The sequence below is a fragment of the Felis catus genome, chromosome B1, assembly GCF_018350175.1.
Source record: "Felis catus isolate Fca126 chromosome B1, F.catus_Fca126_mat1.0, whole genome shotgun sequence".
In the NCBI taxonomy this organism is placed as follows: Eukaryota; Metazoa; Chordata; class Mammalia; order Carnivora; family Felidae; genus Felis; species Felis catus.
This window is the reverse complement of record NC_058371.1, coordinates 173,431,181-173,443,442: the sequence shown is the minus strand read 5'-3', so window position 1 is coordinate 173,443,442 and position 12,262 is coordinate 173,431,181. Positions and strand designations below refer to the sequence as shown.

Here is a 12,262-nt window from a genome sequence, read left to right as displayed (position 1 = left end):
TTGTAATGAAACAAACACAGGTAGGTCATAAAATAGAATACAGAAAGCCGCCTGGTTGCTTAAATTTAATGCAAAATTCTTCAGTGATGCTTTAAGTTTGTGGTGACCACTTATGGCTACTGCCCCAGAAACCCCAGGAAAGCACGTGCTCTCTCCTCTGTGTTCTGAGTTCTTTGGTTGAGGAGTTGGTGAGATGCTGAGCTTATAAAAGGTCCCCACTTGGTAGACTATAAACTCCACAGATGTGGTATCACGGGGATGCCGTCAAATCTGCCACAGGGCAAAGCTGCTGAGGGTTGCGAGTGTTTCGGGCTGAATTTGTTGGGCACAGCTGAGCGCAGACATAATTGTTCTGAGGGGGTGGTGGTGCTGAGGTCTGGATGGCAGCCTTCTTATTTTTAGAGCCTTCCCACGGGTGATCCCACCACGGGCCTGAACTGAAGATAAAGCGGGGGAGCTGCTCTCATCCCCGCAAAGTCATGAATGAACCTGTATATTGAATGGCTTCCTCTGGACATGGTCTCGAATGTTCATGTGCTTAGGATCCTCTGAGGTGTTTGTACAGAGACAGGTTCTGGTCCTGGGGGTCCCTATGGATCCGGAGGGTCTCCCTTCCTAACAGGCTCCCCAGTGATGCTGATGGTGCTGGTCCACTCTGGGTAGCAAGGGCTTAGAACGAGCAACCACGGGAAATCCAGCCCAAACCTTCTAGACCTAGAATGGGGGCTCCCGTGCCTCTTCCTGCTATTGTGCGCCACTGACGCTGCCCTAAGGAGTCACCCACGAGTCTCAGACCTCCAGGAAATCTGGGTCACCAGTGACATTTTTTGAGGAGGTTTGTGTTGCCTGGAGAAGAAACGAGTTTGTGTGGGAAAAATGCAGTGGTAAACATGTGCTAAAAGGGGTAAGACAAATTTGATACGTGCCAAATGAAACCAAGCATATGGCTCTCTGCCTCTTTCCTGCCACCTCAGTTTCCAGGGATGCATTGTGTCTTGGGTGGCCCCCAGGGCACAGAGACCGTGCAGGTGTTTTCTTAGCAGTGAGCTCTGACCTAATTGTCAGGCCTGCAAAAAATGCAGAAAGTCAACTTCCGACCAGGTACTTGGTAGTAGAAACACTGCGTGGTTTTGCCTCATTGTGTATCATACAAGAGATAATTTTTTCGTGTTAAAGAAACAGTTTTTTAGGTAACTCTCGACTCTGGAAACAGGAAAAATCGTCTGAATTACCTCTGTGTGCAAAGGAACAATTTTGGTGTTAGTCTGATACCTTTCGTTGAAGCGTTTCAGATTACATTGTGTGTTGACAGACTTGACCACCAGTAGCAGCCATCAGGCTTTGCATGCCTTGTTTAAATGAGAAAATAGGAAAACCCATCTAATCTAGGTAAGATTTATTGATTGGAAACCCATAAACAGTCCAGTGAAACTACTGTTCAAAGAGTTTTGTGTTTGACTGTAGCTGTGTCTAGTTGATGATAAGCTTAAGTCTGTTGGGTTAGATGTAAACAGTAATGGCAAGACTAAGGAATATAATCTAAATCTTTGTAATGATTACTTTATGTCGTGAAAATATAGAAACTATATATATAACTATGATTTATTTGTGTTGTACATTGCCAAATTTTCAAGAATTTATATACCATTAGTAAATTTTAATGGATCGTGTAAGCGGAACGACTACAGGTAAAACTTTACTGAAAATATGAGCATCATCGTGACATCTGTATGACCTTTTGTTACGATCCCTGGTTCTTAGCTTTCACTGTGAGCACCAAAGTCACTTGGGGAGATTTTAAAATATGGGTTGCACCTGCCCCTCTGCATTCTGCCTCACCTCACGAGTCAGTTGCGTATGGAGCCTGGGCATGAATTCTTAAAAACAAAAAAACAAAACAAACAAAAAAAAAAAACCCCAAAACTCCCCAAAAGGATTTTGATTGCTGTCCCAGTTATTACTGGTCTAGACTTCAGAGGGTGACTTGAGGTGCTGTCACCACTTGGTGGCAGTGTTGTTCCCTGTGTCTTTATGGTCCTACATTCTTTCCAAGCTCAAAAATCCCTTTTCTTCCCTGTGATTTTGTTTTTGGTCTTGTTTTTGTTACAGTACGTATCTTCCTTGCTCATTTACAGCTTATTTGAATGGAGAGCCACCTTCTGAAATTGAGATGTTTTTCTTTTTCTACAGAGTTTTAGGGCGTGGGTAAAATAAGAAAGAAAAAAAATAGTATCTGATTTCGAGTCCCATGGTTCTTTACTCTCCATATAACTTTGCTTTTCTGTAGTGAATAAAGACCAGGTTCAAGATAAAATATTGTAAGCCAGAAATCTGACTGTTCATGGATTCCTGTAGTTTGAAGCTACTAGAATTTTTCCCCTTTATTGTGCTTCTTGGCACGTCATTACTGACGTTGGGAGGCCATAGTGAATGGCAAGATTTTGCCTTAGTTTGCTGTTTTTGTGCATGATAACAATTGCAAGTTAGCTCTGACAGAGCTTTTCCTAATTAACCATTGGTGTTTAAACAGTCGGTCCTTAACAGTTGGTGCAAAGCCTAGAGCTAAGGTTGATGAGACAAACATACCATCTCAGCCTCTGCTGCTTGGTAGGAAGGCTGTGGTACGCAGAGGGCCAAGGGCCTGGGCACTGGAGGCCCTGGGGTCTGAAGGCCTGGCTCTGAGTCCCTGCTTCCAGCACCCTAGCTGGCAGAGATTCCCCCCTCAGGGCTAATCTGACTCCAGAGCCTGTGCCTGTGTGCCTGCAGGATTGAAGTCCAAAGTGGAAGATCTTGATTTGTCACCTTTCAGTCTTCATCTGTGGGTGTTAGGGAGCCATTGAAGTTTATAGAGCAAGGGAATGGTAAGAAGTTTGAAAATACTTCCAGGGGAGTAAAATCTGTAGACCTATCTGAACATGAAACAGCCTCGAAATCAGGGCAGGACTAGGGTGAGGCAAGCAGGTGAGCTGCGTGCAAAATTCAAGGAGGCACTCACTGTCACGCTCCCGCAGGTACAGGCCCTGCACCTACACAGTCCTAAGAATGAGCATTTCCTTGAATCTTGCACCTGAGGTGCCTGCCTCCCTCATAATCCTCTTGGCCCTTCTCACGGTTATGCGGTTTACCCTACGGCCTGTTCGTGTGACCTGGACAGCTCTCCCAGGCAGGTTAGCTTAGCCCTGAGGACGCATTTGGCAGGAAGGGTTTGCTTTGTCTAAAAAACAGCTTTATTGCACTATAATTCACATACTGTACAATTCACCCATTTAAAGTGTACAATTCATCGTTTTTATCCCTACACTCATGGAGTTGTACAACCATTAGCACCATCTAATTTTAAAACGTTTTAGTCCGCCCAGAAGGAAGCCCATGGCTGCCACTTCCATGCGTCCCACGCCTCCTTCAAACCTGAGACAACTGCTCATCTGTTTTCTGTGTCTCTAGACTGCCTGTTGGGAACGTGTCATAGATGTGGAATCACATGCTCCGTGGTCCTTTGTGGCTTTTTTCACTTAGCGTGTTCTCAAGGTTCATCGTGTTGTAGTACATATTAGTGCTTCGTTCCTTTTCATGGTCCATTAATATTCCCTTGTATGGATGCGCCACATTTTGTTTGTCTGCTTACCAGCTGGGGGCGGGGGGTGTTTGGGTTCTTCCCACCTGTTGGCTGTTAGCAACAGTGCTGCTGTGAACATTCAGGGTTGTGTTTTTGTGTGGATGCATGGTAAGGGTTTTTATGGATGAGCTGGTGTGAACCCGTCCTCCTCTGGGAGGGGCTTTGAGTTGTCACCTGTGATTCTGACCGTTAGGATTGTTAGGCCAGTGGGGGCCAGTGGGGGCCAGTGGGATTTGATGCCCCAGGAGCAGGCTTCTCTCCTGGCTGGCCTTGTTAACCTTTCTTCTGCTTCAGGCTGAGTGAGAGGGTGTGGGGGACTCTGGTGTTGCCCCCAGCAGCACCTGGAAAGGTGAGGGATCAGGGGAGCCTCTATCATCCCCTCCCAGGAGCCATCAGAGGGCCACAGGTTAGTGGTATTGACCCAAGACTACATTTCCTTTAGCTGTTCTCAAAATGAACGTGCTCAAGACCCCCTTGGAGGACTCAACACACATTACTGTTGCTCAGGTCTAACACTTCTGGTTCCGGAGATGTAGTTCTTGGGGGAGCCTGAGAATTTGCGTTTTTTACGGGTTCCCAGGTGATGCCAATGCTGTGGGTTTAGTAACCACACTTAGAAGCCCTCCGAATCTCACAGTGTAGTGGTTGATAGGCAAGGGTTCATCCTATTCTGATTTAAACTCCAACCAAAAAAGCCCTCAGTGGTTCTTAGTAAAATGAAGAGAAGATTGAGAATTAGAAATGTGTTCAATGGCAGATTATGAAACAGTCAACAGATCCTTTTTTTTTTTTTGCTATAAAGGTAATCAAATATTAATACTAGCCATTATAATTCTCCTTATCGTGTATTAAACACGTGGTGTTTGCATTCTTACGCAGCTGGGTGGTAATTCTCACAGTGACTGTGCTGTAGGTGGCACTGCCCGCTACCTGGGAGGTGAGGCTGGAAATGCTGGGCAATATGGCCACAGCGCCCACGGCACTTGGTTCACACAGCTACGAAGCAAGCCGTGTCGGTTCTAAATCCAGGCTCTTAAACTCAGTGATGAACCGTTGCGTTTTAGGAATATTTGCTTAAATCTGTGTGTGTGATAGGTGAAAGCAATTCTTAGTCTGGAAGGACTCTAAAATTCACCGTTAGCCCCTAATAAAGCACCCAGTTTAGGCATTATTGTATCATATTTTTCAAAAACAGAATTAGAATCTTCCTGGTTGAATAGTTTCTGTTAATCTCACTTATTTAAATGAAGGGACGCGTATCTCCTAGAGGTGGCAAAGCCGTTCGTCCCCACTGGACATGAGCTGGCTGCTCCAGAATTACAGCTGTTGGCACACTTGGTGAGTTCTTGATTTTGTAAAATCTGGAAATAAAGCCAAAGGACGCATTAAAATACTTTCTAAATGGATTTTTTTCCTCAAGTAAATTTGTTTTATGACTTTCGTATGAATGAAAATGTTTGCGGAATGGATACTGACAAGATTTTAAACCTCACTTATTGATCTAGAAATGCTACATTATGGTCTATAATTCTGAAAATAATTTGTAGTACTAAACTGTGCATTTTGTACTTGAGAGAGCATAGGTTTTTCACAGGAAGTTGAAGTATTATGGTTCATTTCCTGACCAGGTGTGTTAGCTTGAGAACTTTTGACTAAGGACAGTTCTGGTGATGAGAGATTGTAGTCTTACCTCAGTGGGTTCGGGTTTTAGATTTTTTTTTGTTTGTTTTTTGTTTTTTGTTTTTGTTTTTTTTTTTTTTTGCAGCGTCACCTTTCCCCAAACAGTTACTGAGGGGAAGTTTTTCTTTTTCTTCCTGGCCCTGGCCTTGTGCTGGGGTGCTGGGGCTGGGGCGGGTCATGGAGGCAGTTGACTTGTTCAGCCTTGCAAGGCTTCAGACTGAGGAACTTAGGGGTCGGAGGTGGTCTTAACAAAGTGGTCTTTCTTCCTATTACTGTTTGCAAAACGTGTTCATCATTCTCCCCTAGAGAAATCTGTACGTATTGCATTCTGGAACTTTTCTTCCACTATTCCCAACACTGCAGTGTGTCATATCAGGTGTAGGTCCCAGTGCAGAACCGGGTGCGTACAGTTAGACCAGAGGTTTTACTGGCTCGTAGTAAAGTCACTGGGCTGCCATTCATTTGTTGGGGGCTCCTCCTCATCTCCTACTGCCCGATTTCTCTGCCCTGCCAGTTGCACATTTTTTTTAGCTCCTCACTTCTCGGTGCCATTGATTGTCATTTAGGGACTGTCTGACCGAATGTATTAGAAATCTTGCTACTCTGGCATAACTGAGGAGGGACTGATTTTTTTCACACACACATACACACAAAAGCAGTATGGGTAAGTTAGAACAAGGCTAGTTCACTGGCTCCATGATCTTACCAGTGATCTGGGATCCTTCCTGTTTCATCCTCCTGCATGGCTCATGGTCACAAGATGGCTGCCCCACCTTCAGCTTCCCCTGTGTTTCCAAGCTGAGTGAAGAGGGAACCAACAAGGAGGAAAAAGGTGATCCCTCTATATCAAGAGAGCAAGGCTGTTGCAGAAATCCCAAGTAGAGCCCCACTTGGTCTCATTATCTGAACTGTGTCAGGGGCCACTCATCACCACAAGGGAGGCCGGGAGACGTTGAATTATGCCTGAGCATGTTGCTACCTTATGCAATATCCCCTGTTGTAAGGACGAAGGGGAGAATGGGTATGGGGTGGGGAGCCAGGGCGACTGTGGCACTGCCCGTGCACAGTGCTTCACTGCTCACTCATGTGCTGTGCTTCTTGCAGCCATGATTTTTCATGGATGGTGTCCTTCGCCCAGAATGCTCCTCTCACTCTCTTGTCCCCTCTGCACCCAACATACTGCACATCAGCACTGATAGACTCTCCTACTCCTTCCAGGCCACTTCAGTGTCCCTGTCTCTTCCTCTTTCTCTCGGACATAATCAGCCTCTCCTTCCCTGATGCTTGCTTGTCCCTGCTGGAGAGCTACTTTGTGTTCGGGTTATCTATCTGGACCTCTAGATCTGTGCTGGTAATTGCCACTAGCCACATAAAGCTGGTTAACCTTAAATGTCGACTAATTGCCCTTAAATACGGTACAAAATTTAGTTCCTCACTCTAGCCCCACTTCAAGTGCTCTAGAGCCACATGTGGCCAGTGGCTGGCTTTAGGACATTTCCCTCCGTCAAATTCTCTTGCCTGCACTTGACTGCCCTAGATGATGAGCTCTTTGAGGGCTCATTTTGCCCTGACTCCATCGCTCAGAACCGCAAGTGCAGCGTTGAGGTTGGTGCTTGTGTTGTGTCGTCTTCTAACTGAAATTGTAAACTTTGGGCAGGGGTTATAGACATTCCACAACCAACATGGCTTCTAAAAATATTGTTACTGGATATGTAAGAGGTATTGAGACCACTGCTTTTAAGGAATCATAAAAGCACATGCGGACTTTGAAAGTCACGTTTCAAATTTCTCATTTAGAGATGAAGAAACGGAGACTCAGAGAAGGAAAGGGACCTCCGTAAGGTCATATAGGCAGTCGGTGGTAAGGACTCGACTCTTGGTTGTCATAGCTGCATTCGCTTCTGCGTCCGTGAAACCAGCCCTGATTATCACCAACCTGCTCTCCCTAATTATGTTCTATTCTTGCCGATCCACCAGCTTCTAGTTTCTTGAGAGAGGAAGTTGTTTGCAGCGCTCAGCTGTCCTCAGATGCCCACTGCGTATAGGCGGCGCTCAGGGAATGCTCAGGAAACAGATGAGCCTCAGTCAGTCAATGATGGTTTTGTTGCAAGAAACAGAAAATGAGTCAAGCAAGCTTAATCAGAAGGAGGCTTTTAGAAATCAAAATAAGGGCAAGCGCTGGAAACTAGAAGTTGTAAGGAACCAAGGAAGTCTCTCTGGCTCCCTCTCTTTGGGGCCATGTAATTTTTCTTCTTTCGTCTGGTTTCCTCTTTATTCTACACACCAGCTTTCCCAGCTGGCTCGTCACTCTGTAGGGTCACACCAGCCTCCACGTCTGTATGACCTCTTAGCTCCAGAGGCATCCAGTCACCTAACTGCCAATCTGCTTTACCCCCAGACCTTTGGGAGCTGATTGGCCCAACTCACGGAGGCTCCTCCAAGGAGGGATGGGAGAGAGGCGTGGTGCCAGCATGGCAGAGGGGACCTACTCAAGTTTGTATCCAGCCGGGAGGGAAGAGGGTGGGGCCTGCGCTGGGAGGGGAGGCATAGCCTGCAGCTACCACAAATCCGTGTATTCTTGTTAACTATGTTGTTTACCAGCCAAAGGGAGAACCATGAAACCGACTGGAACTCACTAGCTTTTTTACAGTTGATGGCTGTCTGGAAGTAGGTGAAATTGTGTCTGGCAGGTATATTTCTTATTACTAGAAGCACTTGGAAAGAAGTTGGTGACCTTCTGTCAAAAATTCCTCTGCTGAGGGTGCCTGGGTGGCTCAGTAGGTTAAGCGCCCTTGGATTTCAGCTCAGGTCATGATCTTGTGGTCGTGAGATCGAGCCCCTCATTGGGCTCCTCGCTGGCAGCGCAGAGCCTGCTTCAGATTCTCTTTCTCTCTCCCTCCCCCACCCCCCTAAAAAATAAATACACATTTAAAAAAAAGATGTTTAAAATATATTTAGTCTCATAGAGGGTTATAATGGAAACACATTCCTGTCACAAATCATGATAGTAACAAGTGTTCAGATTCATTGGAAATGGGCCTGGTTATAAAATCATTTCTCTCTCGTGGACTTGAACTACAGATGCTCATTTGGTGATTTTTTTTTTCCCTCTCCTTTTTCTTTTATGGAATTATTAAACTTGGCATAACTAGTAATAAAATGACAGCCTTAATTTGGAGAAATCTAGCCTAAAAGAGATACAGCCCTTCTTTTTTTTTAATGTTTATTTATTTTTTTTAGAGAGAGAGAGAGTGAGAGAGAGAGCAAGAGTGAGCGAGTGAGCGGGGGAGGGGCAGAGAGAGAGGGAGACAGAATCCAAAGCAGGCTCCAGGCTCTGAGCTGTCGACAGAGCCCAGTGTGGGGCTCAAACCTACGGACTGTCAGATCGTGACCTGAGCTTAACTGACTGAGCCACCCAGGCGCCTCATAACCCATCTTTGAAGGGTGTTCGTGTTGCCCTCCAGCCACTGTCATCTTTGGTGTCTCAGATGCCTTTGCCTCCTGAGGGCCACTCGCCACCTGCTCGCCGTCCCAAGAGAGTTGCACAGTTGTCTCAAAGCACTTTGATGCATAATGATCTTTGAGATTCCAAATTTCTCTGGTTCCAGCAGAAATAAAATTGCAATACGTTATGCTTATTGTTTCAGAGAATGGTTTGAACATTAATTAAAAAATAAATGAAAGTTAAGAAAGTTAAAAGCCCATGGAACCTTTTTCTCTGTAGCTTCAAAGATCCTACATTTTGTCTTCGTGGATTGCTCTGGCTGTACAACTAAAAGCCTTTTTTCTTTGAATTGTAATTGATAGATTAGTCCAAGTCAGTATGTTCTGTTTCTAAATGAACATAGTTTGTTAAAGTTTAAACTCTGGTTGAAGTCATTCTAAGGTTCCCGACAGTATGTTTTATTGTTTCTGAAGAAGTCACATCAGTGATAATAGAAAAAGCAAACGTATCATGGTGTCTTTTTTTAAATTTCATCTTATTTTTACTTTTATTTATTTATTTTTTAATATTTTAGTTAACATACAGTGCACTGTTGGTTTTAGGAGTAGAATTCAGTGATTCATCATGTAATGTGCAACACCCAGTGCTCATCACTAGTGCCCTCCTTAATCCTTGAATCACCCATCTAGCCCATCCTCCTGCCCACTTCCCTCCAGCAACTCTCAGTTTGTTCTCTGTTGTTAAGAGTCTCTTGTGGTTTGTTTCCCTTTCTTCACTCCACCCCCCCTCCCAACCTGGAAATAAGGGGGGGCGGGGGGAAGCCTGATCCCAAAAAGAAAAGGAAAGGGAAAGAACAAGATCCATTTGGTGAATATAATTCGGTGTCTGTATGCATTACAAAGTGATCACTGCCAAAAGTTTGGTTACCATCCGTCACCATACACTTGCCCCCTTTGCCCATTTTGCCCACCCCAGCCTCCTTCCCTTCTGATAACCATCACTCTGGAAGTCTGGTTTGGTTGGTTGGTTGGTTGGTTGGTTGGTTGGTTGGTTGGTTGGTTTTAGATTCCATATGAGTGAAGTCATTCTGTTTCTCTTCTTCTGACTTATTTCACTTAACATAGTACCCTCAGGGTTCATCCATGTTGTCAGAAATGGCAAGATTTCATTCTTTTTTATGGCTGAGTAGTATTCCACTGTGTGCATGTACCACCTACTCCATATTCCTTCATCTATCAGTGGACACTTAGGTTGTTTCCTTTTCATGGCTATTGTAAATAATGCTACTATGAACATAGGAGCACATCTCTTTTCAAATGAGTGTTTTTGTATTCTTTAGATAAGTACCTAGAAGTGGAAGAGCTGGACCGTAGGGTAGTTCTATTTTTAACTTTTTGAAGAACCTCCATATGCTTTTTCCATAGTGGCTGCACCAGCTTATATTCCCACCAACAGTGTACTGAGGGATCCCTTTCCTCCACACCTTCATCAGTACTTTTTATTTTTTGTCTTCTTAAGAACCCTTCTAACTTCTGTGAGGTGATAGCTCATTGTGACGATTTACATTTCCATGGTGATTAGTGACGTTGAGCATCTTTGCATGTCCCCCTTGGCCATGTGTATGTCATCTTTAGAAAATTGTCTTTTTAGATCCTCTGCCTATTTTTTAAAAAAAAAATTTAATGTTTATTATTTTTGAGAGAGACAGAGGCAGAGAACAAGCAGGGGAGAGACAGAGAGAGAGGGAGACACAGAATTAGAAGCAGGCTCCAGGCTCTGAACTGTCAGCACAGAGCCCAATGTGGGGCTCAAACTCACAGACTGGGAGATGGTGACCTGAGCTGAATAAAGTCGGCCACTTAACTGACTGAGCCACACAGGCGCCCTTCTGCCTATTTTTTCATTGGATTGTGTGTTCTGTTGTTAGGTTGTATGAGTTTTTTCTGTATTTTGAGTGTTAACACCTTGTTGGATATGTGATTTGCGAATATCTTCTCTGGTTCAGTAGGTTGCCTCTTCGTTTTGATAACAGTTTCCTTCACGGTACAGAAGCTTTTTATTTTGATGCCATCCCATTTGTTTGTTTTTGCTTTTGTTTGCCTCTTCTTTGGAGTCAGAGCCAGAAAAATATCGCCAAGACCAATGTCAAGGAGCTTACTGCCTAAGTTTTCTTCTGAGAATCTTATGGTTTCAAGTGTTACATTCAAGTCTTTAATCCATTCAAGTTAATTTTTGTATATGGTGTAAGAAAGTGGTCTACTTTCATCCTTTAAAAAAAAATTTTTTTTAACGTTTATTTATTGAGAGAGAGAGCGAGACAGAGCATGAGCATGGGAGGGGCAGAGAGAGGAGGAGACACAGAATTCGAAGGAGGCTTCAGGCTCTGAGCTGCCAGCACAGAGCCCAACGCAGGGCTCAGACCCACCAACTGCGAGATCATGACCTGAGCCGAAGTCAGATGCCCGACCCACTGAGCCACCCAGTCACCCCTACTTTCATCCTTTTTAAATGTTTATTTTTGAGACAGAGAGAGAGAGAGTGTGTGAGTGAGCACGAGTGAGGAAGAGACAGAGAAGAGGGAGACAGAGGATCTAAAGCGGGCTCTGTGCTGACAGCAGAGAGCCTGACATGGGGCTCGAAGTTCGGAAGTGTGAGATCATGACCTGAGCCGAAGTCAGACACTTAACCAAATGAGCCACCCAGGCGCCCCTGGTTTCATCCTTTGCGTGTGGCTGTCCAGTTTTACCAACACATGGTGTCTATTTTTAGTGGTATAATGACCCAGGTCATTGCCCCTGGATGCTTCTCAAAAAAGCCCTGGAGGCTTTTTGCCTTTTCTGGTTGCCCATATTAACATAAACTGGTTCTCCGCCACAGTGCCTGGTTGTCCTGCCCTCAGTGTGTCACAATAACTCCTTTGGTTGTAACCGGTAACCGTTTTACCTGCTGTGGGTCAGAAATGGTTTCATAATCATCCTTTTGCTACTTCATAATTTTGGGGATAGTACAAGTCTGTCTCCGTAGTCTTTGGCACGTATATCTGTATTGGTTCTTGCCCAAGATGGTGGACTTGGATGTTGGGGTTCAAGGCTTTTTCCCATGTTAAATACCTCTGTTTCATGCTCCTATTATGGTACCCTGAGTCTGTGGAGCTCAGTAAAGTCTCTTGGATATAGTGGACAACTTAGGTGATCTGGAGCTTTGCATGTTAGAAAGAAAAGGGATTCTTTACCCAGTGCCTCATTTTACAGATGAGAAGACTGGATCTCAAGGACCATATAACCCACAGGGCCTTCATCTGCATTGTATTTAGGAATACCCAGTGTTGGCCAACCGCAAGGCAGCAGGTGCTTAGGGGCGTGGAGGTGGGTGGGTCTGGGTGTGGAGTGCCAGCGCTGCCCCCCCTCCCAACCCTGGGACTTTGGGCCTGCTGCCTTATCTCAGTCTCCTCCTTTGTAACATGGGGTGGGCAGTAACTGTCCCCTTCCATGAGAGGCAGCATTGCATAATGAATGAAAGCT

General features: G+C 44.9%; 1 protein-coding gene and 1 long non-coding RNA gene across 9 annotated transcripts in view; one reads left to right on the top strand and one right to left on the bottom strand.

The window, feature by feature from the left end:
* TBC1D1 (TBC1 domain family member 1) overlaps positions 1–12,262 on the top strand; it is a 226,575-nt gene that overhangs the window by 150,125 nt on the left and 64,188 nt on the right. The window lies entirely within an intron of this gene.
* On the bottom strand, positions 3,357–10,284 carry LOC109499218. Its single transcript, XR_002156438.3, has 3 exons — positions 10,089–10,284; positions 6,003–6,094; positions 3,357–4,977 (listed from the first exon to the last, which is right to left on the bottom strand). It is a non-coding gene; the product is annotated as an uncharacterized LOC109499218 (long non-coding RNA).